The 8,858-nt window shown below is 34.0% G+C and overlaps 1 pseudogene; it reads left to right on the top strand.

The window, feature by feature from the left end:
- The first annotated feature begins 5,727 nt into the window (after positions 1-5,727).
- On the top strand, positions 5,728-5,817 carry LOC119473366 (annotated as a pseudogene).
- The last annotated feature ends 3,041 nt before the right edge of the window (positions 5,818-8,858 follow it).

Here is an 8,858-nt window from a genome sequence, read left to right as displayed (position 1 = left end):
GTTTTGACTAAGTCCTCAGAAGCAACTGCAAAAAAAAAAAAAAAAAAAATTAACAAGTGGGACCTAAGAAAACTAAGGATCTTCTGCACAGCAAGTGAATCTATCAACGCAGCACACAGACAATATACAGAATGGGAGGAAGTATTTGCAAACCATGCCTCCAACAAAGATCTAATATTCGGAATCTATAAGGAACTTAAATCAGCAAGCAAAAAACAAGTAACCCCATTTTTAAAAAGGGAGAAAGCATGAACAGACACTTCTCAAAAGAAAACATGCATACAGCCAACAAATATATACATATATAAATGCTCATCATCACTACATGAGAGAAGTGCAAATAGAAACCACAGTGAGATATCATCTCACAACAGGCAGAATGGCCATTATTAAAAACCTCAAAAAACAACAGATGTTAGTGAGGTTGTGGAGGAAAGGGAACAGTTATAACCTGTTGGTGGGAATATAAATTAGCTCTTTCATGGAGCTACATAGCCACTGTGGAAAGCCACATAGAAATTTCTCAAAGACCTTAAAACACATCTACCATTTGACTCAGCAGTCCCAATATTGGGTATAAACTCCAAAGAAAATAGATCATTCTACCAAAATGACACATGTACTCACATATTTATTACAGAACTATTCACCAAAGAAAATACATGGGATCAATCAAGATGACCATCAAAAGGGACTGGATAAAGAAACTATGGTACATATACAGCATGGAATATGACACAGTCATAAAAAAGAATGGAATCATGTCCTTTGCAGCAGCATGGATGCCGCTGGAGGCTATTATCCTAAAAAAAGTAATACAGGAACAGAAAAGCAAATATCTCTCGTTCTCAATTCTAAGCTGGAGCCAAATAATGAATACACATGAACCCAAATATGGGAACAATAAACACTGGGACTTCTTGAGGAGAAAATGAGGAAGCAGGGTGTGAGCTGGGAGACTACCTATCAGGTACTATGCTCACTAGCTTTGTAATGCTCATTCATACGCCAAGCATGAGTGACACACAATTTACCCATATAGCAAACGTCTGTTTGTGTTCCCCAAATCCAGTAGAAAGTAGAAAGAAAAAAAAAACCCTCAATGGGGAAAAAAGTAACTTTTTATTTTGTGGATCCTTTGTATTTTTGTTAGTTTTGCTATGATCTTTATTATTTCCTTTTTAATTTTGGGCTTTGTTAATTCTTGCTTTTTAAGTTCATTGAGGTACAAAATTAGATTTTTTTAAAAAAATATTTTTACTTTTTTTATGTAGGCACTTATTGCTACCAACTTTCCTTTTAGCACTATTTTTGCTGTATTTCTTGGGTTTCACTTTGTTTTATCCCCAGTTTATTTTTTTTTTCAATTTTAAAACATTTTAATATTAAATACTTTCTTGATTCAATGGTAATTGAGAAGCATGTTGTTTAATTTTCATGTATTTGTATTGTTTTCAGTGTTCCTCTTGTTAGTGATTTCTAGTTCTATTCCATTATGGCCTGAGAGATACTTGATACTATTTTAATTAAAATAATTACTGGAGAATGCTCCATGTATTGATCAGAAGGATATATATTCTGTAACTATTAAATTAAATGTTCTGTAAATATTTTAGTTCCATTTGTTTTAACGTGCAGTTTAAAAATATTGTGTCTTGATGATAAATCCAATGCTAAGAGTGGGATGTTGAAGGCTCCAATAATATTGTATTGGAAACGATATCTCCCTTTATACCTAATTATATTTGCTTTATGTATCTGATTATTCTGGTGTTGGGTGCATATATGTTTAGAATTGTTATATCCTCTTGATGATTTTATCCCTTTATCATTACATAATAGACTTTTAAAATTGTTTTTATATTTTAATATATATATATATATTTAACATTTATAATTTTTATTGCTTCTAAGGGTTTGAATGTGACACAAGTTGAGGATAGCTGAATGATTTCATTTCTGGGTGTTTTCACAGGGCCAAGCTTCAACTTTATACTTCTTGGCTGTGTCCTCTAATCCTGGGTGTCTGGGACCAGGTCCTCAAGTTTTTCCTCTAGTCCCTTAAGGTTGAACTCTGGCTGTAGGGGCTGAGGTGCTCCAAGACCTCTGGCAATATCATTATATACTTTATGATGAGAATGAGTGGGAACCATGGGTGTAAGTGCTCTGGAGGGAGTGGCAGGGCCATAATGAGCAAACGTGCTTCAAAGGGAAGCTGTCAGGTGAAAGCACCATGGCAGTGGTTGCTTGCAAAGTTATCTGGCAGCATAGATGAGGCTTCACTGTGTGCAGGCATGAGCAGGTAAGGACTCTAGGAGGTGCTGGTGGACATCAGGGTGTGTAGATCAGACTGTGGTACCACAGGAAAGATAGCCCTGATCTCTCTGGGTCTGGAAGACAACGTAGGTCAAAGCTACTTATTCCTTAGGAGCCATTCAGGCCCATGAATGTGTCCCAACACTCAGCAAACTCAGCCTTGTGTCTCTTCAGTACTGGCATCTGGGTTGTCTTTCTACCCTCTCTCAAATTAACATTGTTCAGAGTATGCTAGTATACTAAGTACTCCAGTCTGTCTCATGTTCCTGGCTACCTGTAGTCAGCCACCTCATCTCCTGTTGGTTTTTTGAAAAGAGAAACAAAATCAATTTACTGCTAGACAAATTAATCAATAATAAAAGGAAGAATACCACAGAAATAAAATGACAAATAAAAAAGGAGACATCACAACTGATACCACGGAAACACAAAAGATTATTAGAGACTATTATAAACAACTGTACAGTAACAAATTGGAACACCTAGAGGAAAATGAATAAATAACTGAACACATGCAACCTACCAAAATTGAATCAAAAAGAAATATAAAACCTGAACAGACTAATAATATATAATGTTATTGTATCAGCAATAAAAAGTCTTCCATCCAAGAAAAGTTCAGGATTAAATGGCTTACTGCTAATCCTAGCAGACTTACAAAGGGAAACTAATACTAATTATCCTCAAAATATTCCAAACAATTGAATAGAAGGGAATTCTCCATATCTCATTTTACAAGACCAGTGTTATTCTTATACCAAAACTAGACAAGGATACAACCAAAAAAGAAAACTGCAGCCAATATCCTTGATGAAGATAGATGCAAAATCTTTAACAAAATACTAGCAAATCAAATCCAACAGCACATGAAAAGGTAATACACCATGATCAACTGGGATGTATTCCAAGGATGCAAAGATGGCTCAACATGAGTAAAGCAATAAATGTAATATGTCACATTAACAGAATGAATAAGAAAAACTTTGTGATTATCTGAAGAGGCACAGTAAAGGCATTTGACAAAATTCAACATCCCTTTATGATAAAACTGTCAACAAACTTAGGCATATATGGAATATACTTCAGCATAATAAAGGCTATATAAAACAAACCCACAGTTGACATCATACTAAATGAAGAAAGGCTCAAAATCTTTCCTCTAAGAACTGGAAAAAGACAACAGTGCTCACTTTGACTTCTGTTCAACATAATGTTAGAACTCCTAGCCAAAGCAATCAGGAAAAGAGAGAGAAAAAGAGGAATCCAAATTGAAAAAATGAAACTCAAATTGTCCCTCTTTGCAGAGATGACATGAACTTATATATAGAAACCTCTAAATTCCTTCTTTTTGAGACTCCATCTCAAGAAAAAAAAGAACAGAGTTCAGTTCTTTTTTTTAAATTTATTTTATTTTATTATTATTATTATACTTTAAGTTCTGAGATACATCTGCAGAACTTGTAGATTTGTTACATATGTATACATGTGCCCTGGTGGTTTGCTGCACTCATCAACCCATCATCTACATTAAGAATTTCTCCTAATGCTGTTCCTCCCTTAGCCCCCCACCGCCAAACAAGTCCTGGTGTGTCCCTTCTTGCGTCCATGTGTTCAACTCCCACTTATGAGTGAGAACATGTGGTGTTTGGTTTTCTGTACTTGTGTTAGTTTACTGAGAATGATGGAGAAATCTCTAAATGCTTTATCAAGAATCTCTTAGATATGATAAATAAAGTCAGTGAAGTTTCAGAATACACAATCAAAAATAACACAACACATAAAAATAAGTAGCATGTCTAAGTGCCAATGTTGAATATGCTGAGAAAAAAAATCAAGACAATTTCATTTGCAGTAGCTACCAAACAACAACAAAAAAAGCCACACACAAACATAAAACCACCTAGGAATACATTTAACCAAGGTGTTAACAGGCCTTACAAAGAAAACTACAAAACTGAGAATGATGGTTTCCAGGTTCATCCATGTCCCTACAAAGGACACTAATTCATCATTGTTGATGGCTGTATAATATTCCATGGTGTATATGTGCCACATTTTCCCTGTCCAGTCTATCATTGATAGGCATTTGGGTTGGTTCCAGGTCGTTGCTATTGTAAGCTGTGCTGCAATGAACCATTCTCAGCAAACTGACACAAGAGCAGAAAATCAAACACCGCATGTTCTCACTCATAGGCGAGTGTCAAACAATGAGAACACATGGACACACGGAGGGGAGCACTACACACTGGGGTCTGGTGGGGGGAAACAGGGGAGGGACAGTAGGGGGTGGGGAGTTGGGGAGAGATAGCATGGAGATAAATGCCAGTTATAGATGAAGGGGAGGAAAGCAGCAAATCACACTACCACGTGTGTACCTATGCAACAATCTTGCATGTTCTTCACATGTACCCCAAAGCCTAAAATGCAATTAAAAAAGAAAGAAAGAAAAAAGCAAGCAAGCAAGCAAGAAAGAAAGAAAGAAAGAAAGAAAGAAAGAAAGAAAGAAAGAAAGAAAGAAAGAAAGAAAGAAAGGGAGAGAGAGAGAAAGAAAGAAACTACAAAACTCTGATGAAAGAAATTGAAGAGAACACAAAGAAGTGGAACGACATCTCATGCTCATGGATTGGTAGAATTAATGTCATGAATATGGCCATACAACCAAAAGCAATCTGTAGTTTCAATTCAATGCCTACCAAACTGCCAATATAATTTTTCAAAGTCATTGAAAGAAAATCCTACAATTTGTGTGCAACAGCAACTACCAAAAAGTCCAGATAGTCAAAGCAATATTGATCAAACAGAACAAGTCTGGTGATATCACACTAACTGACTTCAAGACCTATAAAAAGACTGTAGTAGCCAAAACAGCATGATGTTTGCATATAAAGAGACACACAGCCCAATGGAACAAAATAGAGAATACAGACATAAATCCATATATTTACAGCCAGTTGATTTTTGACAAAATAACTAAGAACATACATTGAGGAAAGGACAGCCTTTCAAATAAATGGTGCTGGAAAAATTAGATACTATACGCAGAAGAATGAAGATACCCATATTTCTCCCCATATAAATAATCCACTCAAGATAGTTTAAAGACTTAACTGTAAGACACAAACTATAAAAATACTAAAAGAAAACATAAGAAAAACACATCAGGACATTGGTCTAAGCAAAGAACTTACGGCTGAGACCACAAAAGGAAAGGTAGCTAAACAAAGAATAGACACTTGGGATTATTTTAAACTGAAATGCTTCTGTATAGCAAAGAGAGAAGAAACAACCTCTTGAATGGGAAAAAAATATTCTTGAACTATTCATCTGACAAATAACTAATATCTAAAATATATGAAGAACCCAAATAATGTATTAGTAGAAGATAATAATCCCATTAAAAAGTGGACAAAGGTGCTCACTTCAGCAGCACATATACTAAAATTGGAACAATACAGAGAAGATTAGCATGGAGGAGCACCCAGATACATAAAGCAAATTCTTAACAACCTACAAAAAAACTTAGACTCCCATACAATAATAGTGGGAGACTTTAACACTTCACTGTCCATATTAGACAGATCAACAAGACAGAAAATTAACAAGGATATCCAGTACTTGAACTCAGATCTGGACCAAGCAAACCTAATGGACATCTACAGAACTCTCCACCCCAAATCCACAGAATATACATTCTTCTCAGCACCACATGGCACCTACTCGAAAACTGACCACATAATTGGAAGTAAATCACTTCTCAGCAAATGCAAAAGAATGGAAATCATAACAGACAGTCTCTCAGCCCACAGTACAATCAAATTAAACTGAGGATTAAGAAACTAACTCAGAACTGCACAACTTCATGAACACTGAACAACTGGCTCTTGAATGTTGACTGAATAAACAATGAAATGAAGGCAGAAATAAAGACGTTCTTCAAAACCAACGAGAACGAATACACAGTGTACCAGAATCTCTGGAACACATTTAAAACAATGTTTAGAGGGAAATTTACAGCAATAAATGCCCACATGAGAAGCAAGGAAAGATCTAAAATCGACACCCTATCATCAAAATTGAAAGGGCTAGAGGAGAAAGATCAGGTTCTGAAGTAGAAGGGAGATTTTTTTTTTCAATTCCCTTTCTCTGTAATAACAATAGGTTCATTTTATTAGCAAATGACAAGTAAATGTAGTTAAAAGGGATCAGTAAAATCTTGTACGGCTGTTGTGAGAATTAAATGAGATTACACATCAAATGTTTGACATAATATTTACAACATAGCTGAGCTTTCTTAAGTACTTTGTATTGACTTCACCCTAGATATTAAAAGGACATATGTTACATTGTAGTTCCTCAAAAGTTAATAGCTTACATTTTTTTATAATTTAATAAAAAGATTGACCAATGAGGTTAAACATAGTAATTAGAATGAAAAATTCTAAGGCAAGTGGTTATACCTATATTTTTCACAGTTGAGCATAGTCTTTGGTAGACAGTGAAAAAAAAGCAATATACATAATTGGCAGAGAGTTGAGTTATTGAAGGAATGAATAAACGGATGAATAAAGCCATGGTTAATATGTAATCCAAGAAGTTGAGAGCTTAATTTATTCTTATTTCATGTCCAAGCTTTGTTCTAAAACATTTTTACTTAACAAACTGTATATAAGACCATGTGTGTGTATATATATATATTTATGTTGGTATATTTATAATGGGCACTCCACTTATTTCTGATATTTTTGAGAATTTGATAAAAATTGTTATGATACATAGATAACCATTTACAAAGCTGTGCCTTTGCCCTACTAAAAGCATGCTTTACAAATATTACTATGAGCCTAACTACATAACTGAAAGAAAAAGCAATTCAATTAGTTGGCCCCACGAGGAAAAAGATAAAGAAAGACAGGAAGGTTGTGCCAGATTGCAGACATGTTTTAACTTTATGCTCAAAGCCATTTATTGCAATCAGTTATTTTGTGAATAGATGTAGAACAAGATAATGTGAGGCCATTTATCTGTCTGTTTATTTTATTCTGCATCCATTAAAATCAGAGTAGTACCAATACTTAAGGTCCAAGATATAAAATCATTTCCATACTGAATTCTCAATTTCCTTGTAAACATCATCAGTGTACTTCAGCAAGTCTTGAATCACAGCAGTGGAAATAAACATCTTTGTATTATTCCTAATCTTTGGGAGAAAGCTTTTAATCTTTCACCATTGAATACATTAGCTGTGGGTTTTCTGTAAAAACGCTCTCTCATATTGAGGAGTTTATTTTATATTCCTAGATGTAATGTCTATCACAAAAAAAGGGTATTGGATTTTGTCAAATGCCTTTTCTGCATCAATTAAGATGATTATATAGTTTTTATTTCTTCATGTATTGATGCAGTATATTACATCTAGTTTCTTATGCTGACCTACCCTTGCATTCCAAGGATTAGTCCCAGCTGGCCATGGTGTATAAATCTTTTAATATAAAATTAAATTTGGTTTGTAAATATTTTTGAAAGTTTTATTAGATATATCTATAGAGGCTAATAAACTGTGATTTTCATTTTATAATGTCTTTATCTGATTTTGATGTCAGGGTAATGCTGGCCTCACAGTATATTACAAGATCTTCCCTCCTCTTCAGTATTATGGAAAACTTTGAGAAGAAAGATGTTGAATTTTCTTTAAGTGTTTGGTAGAATACACCAGTGTAGCCATTTAGATACAAATATTTCCTTTTTCCTTTCGAGATGTTTCAATGACTGATTTATTCCTTTACTTGTTATAGGTATTCTGATATTTTCCATTCATCTTGAGTCAGTTTAGACAAATTATATGTTTCTAGGAATTTCTTTCATTTCATCTAGGTTATCTAACTTGTTGATTGGTAGTTGTTCCTAATATTCTCTTACAATTCTTTTTATTGCTTAAAGGACATTGGTATTATCCCCATTTTAATTTCTGATTTTAGTTATTTGAATATTCTCCCTTTATTTTTCTTTTTTAGCCGAACTAAAAGTCAAAGTAACTGACTTTTTCAAAGAATATTTGGTTGCATTGATTTTTTTGTTGTTGTTTTTCTATATTTTTTAAATTAATATAGAATACTTTTACATACTTAGGGGTACATGTGATATATGATACATGCATACAATGTGTAATAATCAAATCAGAGTATTTAAGATATCCATCACCTCAAGAATTTATCATTTATCATTTATATTCCTTTTTAGGTCTTTTGAAATGTACAATATATTATTGTTAACGATAGTCACCTTACTATGCTTTTGATCACTAGAACTATTCCTTTTAGCTAACTGTATGTTTGTACCCAGTAACCAACCTCTTTTCATCTCCCCACCACAATACCCTCCCCAGCCTCTGATATGTGTTTATATATTTACATGAAATGAGAAGTAGTCTATCTTGCTTTTCAAGGAGATCTGTGGCAAATATTTGAAAATGTGTTTCTCATTATTCCACTATTTCCAAGCTAATTCTCTTTCCTTGCTTTTTTTTTCTTTATGAAGAAAAATAC

Source organism: Cebus imitator, unplaced genomic scaffold (genome assembly GCF_001604975.1).
Source record: "Cebus imitator isolate Cc_AM_T3 unplaced genomic scaffold, Cebus_imitator-1.0 Scaffold151, whole genome shotgun sequence".
NCBI classification, from domain to species: Eukaryota; Metazoa; Chordata; class Mammalia; order Primates; family Cebidae; genus Cebus; species Cebus imitator.
This window is presented reverse-complemented; position numbering and strand designations above follow the sequence as displayed.